The sequence below is a fragment of the Eriocheir sinensis genome, unplaced genomic scaffold (genome assembly GCF_024679095.1).
Source record: "Eriocheir sinensis breed Jianghai 21 unplaced genomic scaffold, ASM2467909v1 Scaffold727, whole genome shotgun sequence".
Taxonomy (NCBI): domain Eukaryota; kingdom Metazoa; phylum Arthropoda; class Malacostraca; order Decapoda; family Varunidae; genus Eriocheir; species Eriocheir sinensis.
This window is the reverse complement of record NW_026112084.1, coordinates 116581-129869: the sequence shown is the minus strand read 5'-3', so window position 1 is coordinate 129869 and position 13289 is coordinate 116581. Positions and strand designations below refer to the sequence as shown.

At 46.1% G+C, this 13289-nt stretch overlaps 1 non-coding gene across 1 annotated transcript; it reads right to left on the bottom strand.

The window, feature by feature from the left end:
* Positions 1–3264: 3264 nt before the first annotated feature.
* Positions 3265–3337, bottom strand: Trnav-cac (transfer RNA valine (anticodon CAC)). Its single transcript has one exon. It is a non-coding gene; the product is annotated as a tRNA-Val (tRNA).
* Between the last annotated feature and the right edge of the window lie 9952 nt (positions 3338–13289).

Sequence of the window (13289 nt, the reverse complement as noted above, 5' to 3'; positions counted from 1 at the left end):
GTCCATATTGGCCCCAGCCATAGCTATAAGAGATATCACAGGTAATCATATATGTTGATATTTATTTTATCTATGTATTTAGACAGTTATTTATCTATCTAGACACACGCAGATATATAAATATATTGTATCTGTTAAAAGCGATGGTTGCTCTACACGAGTCTACAGTATGATCCTCATGAATGGAGACTCTTTATAGATAGTTCAAAAAAGAGTTTAAAATATGTATTACTCCTACTGGTCACTCTGTGCATTTAAAAGAGAATCCTGAACACATTAAGACTGTATTAGACTTACTCAAGTTTGATTAACACAAATGGGTCATATGTGTGGATCTGAAAGTGGTCAACTTTTTACTCGGCCAACAAGGAGGGCATACAAAATATCCGTGTTTCCTGTGTTTAAGGGACAGCCGAGCGAAAGACAAACTTTGGGAACAGAAACTCTGGCCAGTTAAAAAAAAAAAAAGTTTAACTGTTGGGAAGAAGAATATCATGCACCAACCCCTTGTTGAGAGAGAGAAAATCATCTTCCTAGCCCTTCATATTAAACTAGGACTAATGAAGCACTTTGTCGAAGCTCTTAATGTGGAGGGTGAGTGTTTCAAATTCATATGTATACAACATTTCCTGGCCTAAGTTATGATAAAATAAAGGCTGGTGTTTTTGACGGGACACAAATGAGAAAGTTAATGAAATGCCAAAACTTCTCGAGCTCGATGACTGACGTAGGAAAAAGAGCTTGGGACTTATTGGTGGCTGTTGTGAAGGGATTTTTAGGGAGGAAAAAGGCAGCAAGCTACAAGGGTTGGTGGAGGCATTGCTTGATAGCTCTCATCTTTTAGGCTGCAGCATGAGCATAAAGGTTCATTTCCTCTAGAGCCATCTCGATGATTTCCTGCTACTCTTGGAGACGTGAGCGATGAGCATGGCGAGCGCCTTCATCAAGATATCAAGGTTATGGGGGAGAGATATCAAGGCAGGTGGCACACACACATGTTGGAGTTAGACCTCATCTTGACTATGCGGTTCAGTTCTGGTCACCTTACTATAGAATGGATATCAAAATGTTAGAATCAGTGCAGAGGAGGATGACTAAGATGATTCAGGGGTTGAGAAACTTGCCATTCGAGGAAAGACTCCAACAGTTAAACTTGCATTCTCTAGAAAGGCGAAGGGTGCGTGGAGACATGATCGAGGTTTATAAATGGATGAAGGGCTTTAATAAGGGAGACATTCATAAGGTTTTGTTGGTAAGAGAACCGGGTAGGAGACGATGTAATGGGGTTTAAACTGGATAAATTCAGATTAAACAGGGACATAGGCAAAAATTGGTTTACAAACAGGCCCCTGAATCATCTTGGTCATCCTCTTCTGAACTGATTCTAGCAAGTTGATGTCCATTCTGTAGTGTAGGCACCAAAACTGGACAGCATAATCTAAGTGTGGCCTAACTAACGCTAAATAGAGTCTGAGGATGACCTCTGCACTCCTGTTGGTTACCGTCCTGTTAATAAAGCCTAATACCCTTTTAGCCCTATTCCTCGCACTAATACATTGCTTCCTTAGTTTTAGGTCAGAGTTCACTAACACTCCCAAATCCCTTTCACACTCAGACCTGCCAATCGCTGTGGAGTCTAAACTATACCCGTGTAATGGGTTGCGTGTTCCTACACTAATTACGCAACACTTGGTGATGTTAAAATTCATCTGCCATTTCTCTGACCAAGCTGACGGTTTGTTGAGATCCTCCTGCAGTGCTCTAGCATCCTCCCCTGCCCTAATAGTGCGTCCTATTTTGGTGTCATCTGCAAATTTACCTATGTCACTAGTTATCCCATTGTCTATGTCACTGATGTAGATAATGAATAGAAGCGGGCCTAAAACTGAACCTTGAGGAACCCCACTGGTAACATTACCCCATACGGATTTTTTACCGTTAATGGTAACCCTCTGTTTCCTGTCGTTAATCCACGCCTTAATCCAATCAAATACCTTCCCTCTTATCCCATGAGCCCTGACTTTATTTAACAGTCTCCGGTGAGGTACCTTATCGAAGGCCTTGCTAAAATCAAGATAAACCACATCATAGCTCTCATCATTGTCAGCTGCCTCGTATACTCTATTGTAAAAGGATATAAGATTAGTGAGGCACGACTTTCCTTTAGTAAACCCATGCTGTGAGTCGTGAATTAAACTATGTCTGTCTATATGGTCCCTAATATTATCAGTTATTATTGACTTAAATCATTTTACCTATAACTGACGTCAAACTAATCGGCCTATAGTGCTCCATAGAAGATTTGTCTCCCTTCTTAAATATTGGAATAACGTGTGCCTGCCTCCATGAAACAGGCACCACCCCTGTGTCTAGTGACTTCCTAAATACTTCTGTTAACTGCCCACTTATTTCAGTTTCGCATTCCTTTATTACCCTGGGGAAAAGTTCATCTGGCCCTGGCGCCTTAGTGACTTTAAGTCTATCTATCTGTCTAATCACGAGCTCCCTACTTATGTTGATGTCGGCTAATCCTTCTACCTCTTCTCCCCTGTAGATCTGTTCTCCCTGAGGTATATCATCTAATCTTTCCTTGGTAAATTCAGTTAAGAAATATCTATTTAACGCCTCGCTCATTTCCTCATCACTGTCAATCAGTGATTCTCCTGACTTAAGCGGCCCTATCTTATCCCTAACCTTGGTCTTATATAGCTGAAAGAAGCCCTTTGGATTGGTCTTTGCTTCCCTGGCAATTCTAATCTCATAATTACGTTTTACCACACGTATGTTTTTCTTTACTGCTCCAGCTAAATCGTTGTAACTATCCCTTAGGTGAGTTTCCCCCCTTTTAATTCTAACATATAGTCCTCTTTTCCTTCCTATTTCAGTTTTTAGCCTGTCTGTCATCCATCGCGGGTAATTACCTGTTGACCTGACTTCCCTGTGAGGTATAAACTGTTTCTGTCCTAATTTAATCTCCCTGACCAGACTATTATACTCACCCTCCAAGCTACTGACCTGACTAGTGACCTCACCAGAGATTACCGCCCCTCCCTGCTCTGGGTCCTGACCTACTTCTGATCTCACTCCCCTAAGCTTCTGCAGCTGCTTTCTTAACCCCTCATAGTCTGCCTTCCTGAAGGCAGGTATTAATGTGTTGTTACTGCTTACTCTATCCTCCCATTTAATATTAAATCTAATTTCCTTATGATCACTGTTACCTAATGAATCCCCATAATAATAATTATTTTCGCGAAGTAAATAAGATGTGCTCACCAGGGCTCGAACCTGGGACCTTCTGTGTGTGAGACAGATGTGATAACCACTACACCATGAGCACCTCTACCTCTACCACACCTTCTTTCCCTCATCTCCTCCTTCTCCTCACCTTCCAATCCTTTCTTTCCCTTCCTCACCTCTACCACACCTTTCACCACACCTTTCACCCACCTACACCTTCTTGTCAACTTTTCATCAACTTTACCACACCTTCCTGTACCACACCTTTCACCTCGTCACGTCTACCAGTTCTCTTGTTTCCTTTTCATACCCTAATCTCACTCACACCTCTTTGCTATCTTTTCATCTCCCCACCCCACTCTACACCTTTCCCCATCCTCATCTTCCTCCCTCACTTCACCTTCTTCATCTCTCTCCACCTACCTCCACCTCTACCCCTCCTTTCCTTTCATTTCCCTCACCCTTACCCACACCTCTTGTCCCTCCTTCCATCTCCTCCCACCCTCCCACACCTTCTTGTCTCTTCTTTCATCCCCTCTCCTCACCTTCACCTCTCCTTCTCCTCCTCATCTCCTCACCTCACTCACACTTTCTTCCCCCCATCTCCTCCTTCTCCACACCTTCTTGTCTCCTCACCTTCTCCACACCCTCTCACTACCTTTTCTTGTCTCCCTCTCCTCTCCATCTCCTCACCACACCTTTCCTCACCCTTCATCACCTCACCTCCACCACACCTCTTCCCTCATCTCCTTTCTTCTCACCTTTCATCTCCTTCATCCTCACCTCCCTTCTCCACACCTGTTCATCTTTCATCTCCCTCACCCACCACACCTTTCCCTCCTCATCCTCCTCTCCCACACCTTCTTGTCACCTTCATCTCCTCCCTCCTTCTCACCACCTTCTTCTTGTTTTTCTTCTCCCTCTCCTCCACCACACTTTCTTCTCATCTCCTCCTTCTCCACACATTAACTTTCTTGTTCTTCCCTCATCTCCTCACTCTACTTCTTGTCTCTGCCTCACCTCCTCTCCTCACCTCTACCACCTCTTCCTCCCTAGTTATAGCTAGAATAGGCTAACAGGTATTAGGCTTATTAACAAGACAGTAACCAACAGGGAGGCAGAGTCATCAGACGAGACTTACCGTTAGGTTGTTAGGCCACACAGACTCTTATGCTATCCAGTTTACTTACTCACTACATGGATATCATCAACTTGTTAGAACTCAGAGGAGGGAGTGATGACCAAATCATCTCAGGGGATGGAGCCCTATATCATAATAGGCTGAAACATTCAACTACATAAACTAGAGAGACGAAGAGTGCGAGAGATCTGATAGAAAGCCTCAAATGGTCAAGGAAGTTAAGCAAACAAGGTATAAATTAATTAGCCAACAGGGGATAGAACCTGCAGTAATAATTTGAAATTGTAGTAAATAGGATTTAGAGAGATATAGTGCCATTGGTTTATAGGTAGGCTGGTGGGGGGGAAGAACACTCCAGCACCGCATAGTTAGTGGTGGGACGATAGCTTGTTTTAAGATAGGACTGGATAGCTACATGGACGAGAACGACAGGTGGTGTGAGGTGTGGTGGCAGTAAGTAAACGGGGTGCTGGTGCTGGATGTGTGCTTACCGTGCCATCAGGTCAAGCCTCTACCTATAACCCCTGCTACTACACTCCCACCCACCTACCACCCCACCGGATGAGTAGCTGCCCTGTGTGGTGGCCACCGGCCTCTTGCAACCTCTTGCATGTTATGTTCTTATGTTCATCTCCTCTCTTCTCCTCTCTTGTCACCTTTTTCTGTTCATCCCCTCTCCTCTACCTTACCACCTTCTTCTCACTCCCCTCACCCTCTACCACACCTTCTTCTTCTTCCCTCTTCTCCTCACACCACACACCGTCGTTTCTTCATCTCCTCACCACCTCCACACTACACACCTTCTTCCCTCATCTCCTCCTTCTTCACACCTTCTTGTCTCTTTTCATCTCCTTCTTCTCACCTTCTTATCTCCTTTCATCTCCTCACCTCCACACCTTCTTCTCACCATTTCATCTCCTCACCTCCACTCACACCTTCTTCCCTCATCTCCTCCTTCTCCACACCTTCTTGTCTCCTTTTCATCTCCTCACCTCTACCACACTTTCTTGTCACCTTTTCATCTCCTCACCTCTACCACACCTTCTTGTCTCCTTTTCATCTCCTCACCTCTACCACACCTTCTTCCCCTCATCTCCTCCTTCTCCACACCTTCTTGTCACGTTTTCATCTCCTCACCTATACCACACCTTCTTCCCCTCATCTCCTCCTTCTCCACACCTTCTTGTCACGTTTTCATCTCCTCACCTCTACCACACCTTCTTATCTCCTTTTCATCTCCTCACCTCTACCACACCTTCTTCTCACCATTTCATCTCCTCACCTCTACCACACCTTCTTCCCCTCATCTCCTTCTTCTTCACACCTTCTTGTCTCCTTTTCATCTCCTCCTTCTCCTCACCTTCTTGTCTCCTTTTCATCTCCTCACCTCTACCACACCTTCTTGTCAGCTTTTCATCTCCTCACCTCTACCACACCTTCTTGTCTCCTTTTCATCTCCTCAACTCTACCACACCTTCTTGTCACCATTTCATCTCCTCACCTCTACCACACCTTCTTCCCCTCATCTCCTCCTTCTCCACACCTTCTTGTCTCCTTTTCATCTCCTCACCTCTACCACACCTTCTTGTCACCTTTTCATCTCCTCACCTCTACCACACCTTCTTGTCTCCTTTTCATCTCCTCACCTCTACCACACCTTCTTCCCCTCATCTCCTCCTTCTCCTCACTTTCTTGTCTCCTTTTCATCTCCTCACCTCGACCACACCATCTTGTCACCTTTTCATCTCCTCACCTCTTCCACACCTTCTTGTCACCTTTTCATCTCCTCACCTCTACCACACCTTCTTGTCACCTTTTCATCTCCTCACCTCTACCACACCTTCTTGTCACCTTTTCATTTCCTCACCTCTACCACACCTTCTTCCCTTCATCTCCTCCTTCTCCACACCTTCTGGTCACCTTTTCATCTCCTCACCTCTACCACACCTTCTTGTCTCCTTTTCATATCCTCACCTCTACCACACCTTCTTGTCACTTTTTCATCTCCTCACCTCTACCACACCTTCTTGTCACCTTTTCATCTCCTCACCTCTACCACACCTTCTTGTCACCTTCTCATCTCCTCACCTCTACCACACCTTCTTGTCACCTTCTCATCTCCTCACCTCTACCACACCTTCTTGTCTCCTTTTCATCTCCTCACCTCTACCACACCTTCTTGTCACCTTTTCATCTCCTCGCCTCTACCACACCTTCTTGTCACCTTTTCATCTCCTCACCTCTACCACACCTTCTTGTCTCCTTTTCATCTCCTCACCTCCACCACACCTTCTTCCCCTCATCTCCTCCTTCTCCACACCTTCTTGTCTCCTTTTCATCTCCTCACATCTACCACACCTTCTTGTCTCCTTTTCATCTCCTCACCTCCACCAGACCTTCTTCCCCTCATCTCCTCCTTCTTCTCACATTCTTGTCACCTTTTCATCTCATTACCTCTACCACACCTTCTTGTCTCCTTTTCATCTATTCACCTCTACCACACCTTCTTCCCCACATCTCCTCCTTCTCCTTACCCTCTTGTCTCCTTTTCATCTCCTCACCTCCACCACACCTTCTTTTCACCTTATCATCTCCTCACCTCCACCACACCTTCTTCCCCTCATCTCCTCCTTCTCCTCACCTTCTTGTCTCCTTTTCATCTCCTCACCTCTACCACACCTTCTTCCCCTCATCTCCTCCTCCTCCACACCTTCTTCTCTCCTTTTCATCTCCTCACCTCTACCACACCTTCTTGTCTCCTGTTCATCTCCTCACCTCTACCACACCTTCCCCTCATATCCTCCTTCTCCTCACCTTCTTGTCTCGTTTTCATCTCCCCACCTCTACCACACCTTCTTCCCCTCATCTCCTCCTTCTCCACACCTTCTTGTCACCTTTTCATCTCCTCACCTCTACCACACCTTCTTGTCACCTTTTCATCTCCTCACCTCTACCACACCTTCTTGTCTCCTTTTCATCTCCTCACCTCTACCACACCTTCTTGTCTCCTTTTCATCTCCTCACCTCTACCACACCTTCTTGTTTTCTTTTCATCTCCTCACCTCTACCACAACTTCTTGTCTCCTTTTCATCTCCTCACCTCTACCACACCTTCTTCCCCTCATCTCCTCCATCAAAGCCTCAGAGCTTGCAGAACACTCATTCGCCAGAGTAAACGCGACTATGAAAAGCAAATTGCACTCGAAGCCAAGTCCAACCCGAAAAAGTTCTTCACGTATATAAGAACCAAAAAGAAGACAAAAAGCAATATCGGTCCCCTAAAAGATGAAAGTGACGTACTAACACAGGACAGTAGACAAATGGTCGAAATCCTAAACAGGAACTTCGCGTCTGTGTTCACGGTCGAGAATACCCAGTCCGTACCCGAGAGCCCTTCCCCACCGATGGGAATCACTCCCCTAGAAATTGGTACAATCGACGAACGGGATGTGAAAAAGTACCTAGACAAACTCGAGACAAACAAGTCTACCGGACCCGACGACTTGTCACCCAGGCTGCTCAAGGAACTCAAGAACCAAATCCTCAAGCCACTCACCGCCATCTACAATCTGTCACTACAACAAAACAAAGTCCCGAAAGACTGGAAACAAGCGAACGTAACACCGATCTACAAAAAGGGAGACAAAAGTTTGGCCCTAAACCACAGACCAATCAGCTTGACCTCAGTGGCGGGAAAAATCCTCGAGAAGATCATCAGAGACAAACTCGTTAGGTTCCTTGAAGACAACAACATCATTTCCGATGCTCAGCACGGTTTCAGGAACAAGCGCTCATGCTTAACCAATTTATTGGACTTTTTCCAAGGTATCTATGAAAACTGGGATAATCATATCCCCAGTGATGTTATAATTATATCTAGACTTTCAGGAAGCCTTTGAAAAAGTGCCACATGAAAGACTCTTCAAGAAACTTAAGTCGGCGGGATTAGGCGACGATCTGACAGCGTGGATCGAAGACTGGCTCACTGAAAGAAAACAACGAGTTGTACTCAACGGGCAGGCCTCCGAGTGGCTCCCGGTCAGTGGTGGAGTGCCACGGAGGTCAGTGCTGGGACTCATACTTTTCATCATATATATCAACGACCTAGAACTAGGATTAAAATCCAATCTTTCAAAATTTGCCGACGACACAAAGGTGGGTGGGAAGGCACTCACGACGGCAGACTGCGAAATTATCCAGAGAGACCTGGACCAGATCACTCGTTGGTCAGAAAAATGGCAGATGTCCTTCAACACTACCAAATGTAAAGTAATGCATATCGGATCCAGAAATAGCAACCACATATACCACATGGGTGGCGAACCACTACATGTTATGCAAGAGGAAAGAGACCTCGGGGTCACCATCAGCAGTGACTTGAAACAAACAAAACACTGCAAGTCCGCCTGTAAGAAAGCCAATACAATGCTTGGGTTCATATCGAGGAACCTCGAATACAAGACGCCGGGAGTTATGTTATCCTTGTATAATTCGCTGGTAAGGCCCCACCTGGAATACGCCGTGCAATTCTGGTCCCCTAATTACAGGAAAGACATTGAATTACTTGAGAGAGTACAGCGCCGCGCCACGAAGATGATACCATAACTGAGGACGAAACCCTATGAAGAACGACTCGAGCGACTCAACCTCTTCACGTTGGAAAAGAGACGACTGCGGGGAGACATGATACAAGTCTTTAAGTACCTGAACAAGCTCAGCAACGTTGATCACTCCAAACTCTTCACGCTACAAACTAACCTGAGAACAAGAAACAACGGAAAAACAATTCAAGGAAAGCGATGCAATACCGACATCGGCAGGAGTTATTTCTCGAATAGAGTTGTTCGCCACTGGAACAGCCTTCCTGCAGAAGTGGTTAGCGCAGACAATATCAACTCCTTCAAGAAACGCATTGATCGCCACTTTGTTGCAACGGGAGTGAACTGAACGTTCCAAAGAGTAGGTACAAAAGTGCTTTAATCCTTCCCTGCAAGCCACTCCTGTGGCAATCGGATTGATTAAATCACTGAACGCAGGCAGCCTAGTAAAGAGCCAACAGGCTTTCTGCTGCCTGCTAGTCCATCTTTCCATGTTTCCATGTTTCTCCTCACCTTCTTGTCTCCTTTTCATTTCCTCACTTCTACCACACATTCTTCCACTCATCTTCTCCTTCTCCTCACCTTCTTGTCTCCTTTTCATCTCCTCACCTCTACCACACTTTCTTGTCTACTTTTCATCTCACCTCTACCACACCTTCTTCCCCTCATCTCCACCTTCTCCTGACCTTCTTGTCACCTTTTCATCTCCTCACCTCTACCACACCTTCTTGTCACCTTTTCATCTCCTCACCTCTACCACACCTTCTTGTCTCCTTTTCATCTCCTCACCTCAACCATACCTTCTTGTCACCTTTTCATATCCTCACCTCTACTACACCTTCTTGTCACCTTTTCATCTCCTCACCTCTACCACACCTTCTTGTCTCCTTTTCATCTCCTCACCTCTACCACACCTTCTTGTCTCCTTTTCATCTCCTCACCTCTACCACACCTTCTTGTCACCTTTTCATATCCTCACCTCTACTACACCTTCTTGTCACCTTTTCATCTCCTCACCTCTACCACACCTTCTTGTCTCCTTTTCATCTCCTCACCTCTACCACACCTTCTCCCCCTCATCTCCTCCTTCTCCAAACCTTCTTGTCACATTTTCATCTCCTCACCTATACCACACCTTTTTGTCACCTTTTCATCTCCTCACCTCTACCACATCTTCTTGTCTCCTTTTCATCTCCACACCTCTACCACATCTTCTTCCCTTCATCTCCTCCTTCTCCACACATTTTTGTCACCTTTTCATCTCCTCACCTCTACAACACCTTCTTGTCACCTTTTCATCTCTTCACCTCTTCCACACCTTCTTGTCACCTTTTCATCTCCTCACCTCTACCACATCTTCTTGTCTCCTTTTCACCTCCTCACCTCTACCACACCTTCTTCCCTCATCTCCTCCTTCTCCACACCTTCTTGTCACCTTTTCATCTCACTTCTACCACACCTTCTTCCCCTCATATCCTCCTTATCCACACCTTCTTGTCTCCTTTTCATCTCCTCACCTCTACCAAACCTTCTTGTCTCCTTTTCATCTCCTCACCTCTACCACACCTTCGTGTCTCCTTTTCATCTCCTCACCTCTACCACACCTTCTTGTCTCCTTTTCATCTCCTCACCTCTACCACACCTTCTTGTCTCCTTTTCATCTCCTCACCTTTACCACACCTTCTTCCCCTCATCTCCTCCTTCTCCTCACCTTCTTGTCTCCTTTTCATCTCCTCACCTCCACCACACCTTCTTGTCTCCTTTTCATATCCTCACCTCTACCACACCCTCTTGTCACCTTTTCATCTCCTCACCTCCACCACACCTTCTTCCTCTCATCTCATCCTTCTCCACACCTTCTTGTCACCTTTTCATCTCCTCACCTCCACCACACCTTCTTCCTCTCATCTCATCCTTCTCCACACCTTCTTGTCTCCTTTTCATCTCCTCACCTTTACCACACCTTCTTCCCCTCATCTCCTCCTTCTCCTCACCTTCTTGTCTCCTTTTCATCTCCTCACCTCCACCACACCTTCTTGTCTCCTTTTCATCTCCTCACCTCTACCACACCTTCTTGTCTCCTTTTCATCTCCTCACCTCTACCACACCTTCTTGTCTCCTTTTCATCTCCTCACCTTTACCACACCTTCTTGTCACCTTTTCATCTCCTCACCTTTACCACACCTTCTTCCCCTCATCTCCTCCTTCTCCTCACCTTCTTGTCTCCTTTTCATCTCCTCACCTCCACCACACCTTCTTGTCTCCTTTTCATATCCTCACCTCTACCACACCTTCTTGTCTCCTTTTCATCTCCTCACCTCTACCACACCTTCTTGTCTCCTTTTCATCTCCTCACCTTTACCACACCTTCTTCCCCTCATCTCCTCCTTCTCCACACCTTCTTGTCTCCTTTTCATCTCCTCACCTCCACCACACCTTCTTGTCTCCTTTTCATCTCCTCACCTCTACCACACCTTCTTGTCACCTTTTCATCTCCTCACCTCCACCACACCTTCTTCCCCTCATCTCCTCCTTCTCCACACCTTCTTGTCACCTTTTCATCTCCTCACCTCCACCACACCTTCTTCCCCTCATCTCATCCTTCTCCACACCTTCTTGTCACCTTTTCATCTCCTCACCTCTACCACACCTTCTTCCCCTCATCTCCTCCTTCTCCTCACCTTCTTGTCTCCTTTTCATCTCCTCACCTCCACCACACCTTCTTGTCTCCTTTTCATCTCCTCACCTCTACCACACCTTCTTGTCACCTTTTCATCTCCTCACTTCCACCACACCTTCTTCCCCTCATCTCCTCCTTCTCCACACCTTTTTGTCACCTTTTCATCTCCTCACCTCTTCCACACCTTCTTGTCACCTTTTCATCTTCTCACTTCTACCACACCTTCTTTTCTCCTTTTCACCTCCTCACCTCAACCACACCTTCTTCCCCTCATCTCCTCCTTTTCCACACCTTCTTGTCACCTTTTCATCTCCTCACCTCTACCACACCTTCTTGTCACCTTTTCATCTCCTCACCTCTACCACACCTTCTTGTCACCTTTTCATCTCCCCACCTCTACCACACCTTCTTGTCTCCTTTACATCTCCTCACCTCTACCACACGTTCTTGTCTCCTTTTCATCTCCTTATCTCTACCACACCTTCTTCCCCTCATCTCCTCCTTCTCCTCACCTTCTTGTCTCCTTTTCATCTCCTCACCTCTACCACACCTTCTTGTCACCTTTTCATCTCCTCACCTCTACCACACCTTCTTGTCACCTTTTCATCTCCTCACCTCTACCACACCTTCTTGTCACCTTTTCATCTCCTCACCTCTACCACACCTTCTTGTCTCCTTTTCATCTCCTCACCTCTACCACACCTTCTTGTCTCCTTTTCATCTTCTCACCTTTACCACACCTTCTTCCCCTCATCTCCTCCTTCTAACCTTCATCCAAGAAGAGCAGGAAGAGGCAGGAATAGGTGACCTCAGACCTCCCTTTCTCCCCTGTCTTCTCACTGTCTTTCCTCTCTTCTCACCTTCTCTCCTCACCTGTCCTTCATATCCTTTTTCCAGCTCTCACACAGTATAACCAGGAACAGGAGGACTAGGTTAACTCTGAACTCCTTTAATCACCCATTTCCTCTACTCTTTTCACCTTCTTACCTCTTCTCTTCTCACCTTATCTCCTCACCTTTCACTCAGCTCGTAACCCTCGCCCATGAAAACCATTAACAAGGAAGGAATGGACGAATTCTGAGCTCCTTTTCCCTTACCTCTTATCACTTTCTTCCCCCTCGTCTCTGCTCACCGTGTGTCTTCTATTTCCACCTCGCCTCTTTACCTGCCCCTTACCTTCTCTTTCCAACCCTCACACAGGAAAACCAGGGAGAGGAAGGAATAGATGAACCTAGAGCTCCTTTTGTCTCCTCTCCTCCTGCCTATTCTTGCCCCTTACCTCCGCTTTCTCCTCTTTCACCCAAGGACAGGAATATGTATAGATGAACTTAGAGCTCCTGTTGTCTCCTCTCCTCTTGCTTATTCTTGCTCCTCACCTCCGCTTTCTCCTCTTTCACCCAAGGACAGGAATACGTATAGATGAACTTAGAGCTCCTTTTGTCTCCTCACTTTTAACTTTCATCTCCTCTTCACCTCCTCATCTCCTCATCACCTTTCTCCTCATCCCCTCACCATCTTTCTCCTCATCTCCTTTTCCTCTCTTTCACCAACGAACAGAAAGGGATAGGTGAACTCAGACCTCCCTTTCTCTCCTCACTTCTCACATTCATCTCCTCTTTCCCTCCTCATCTCC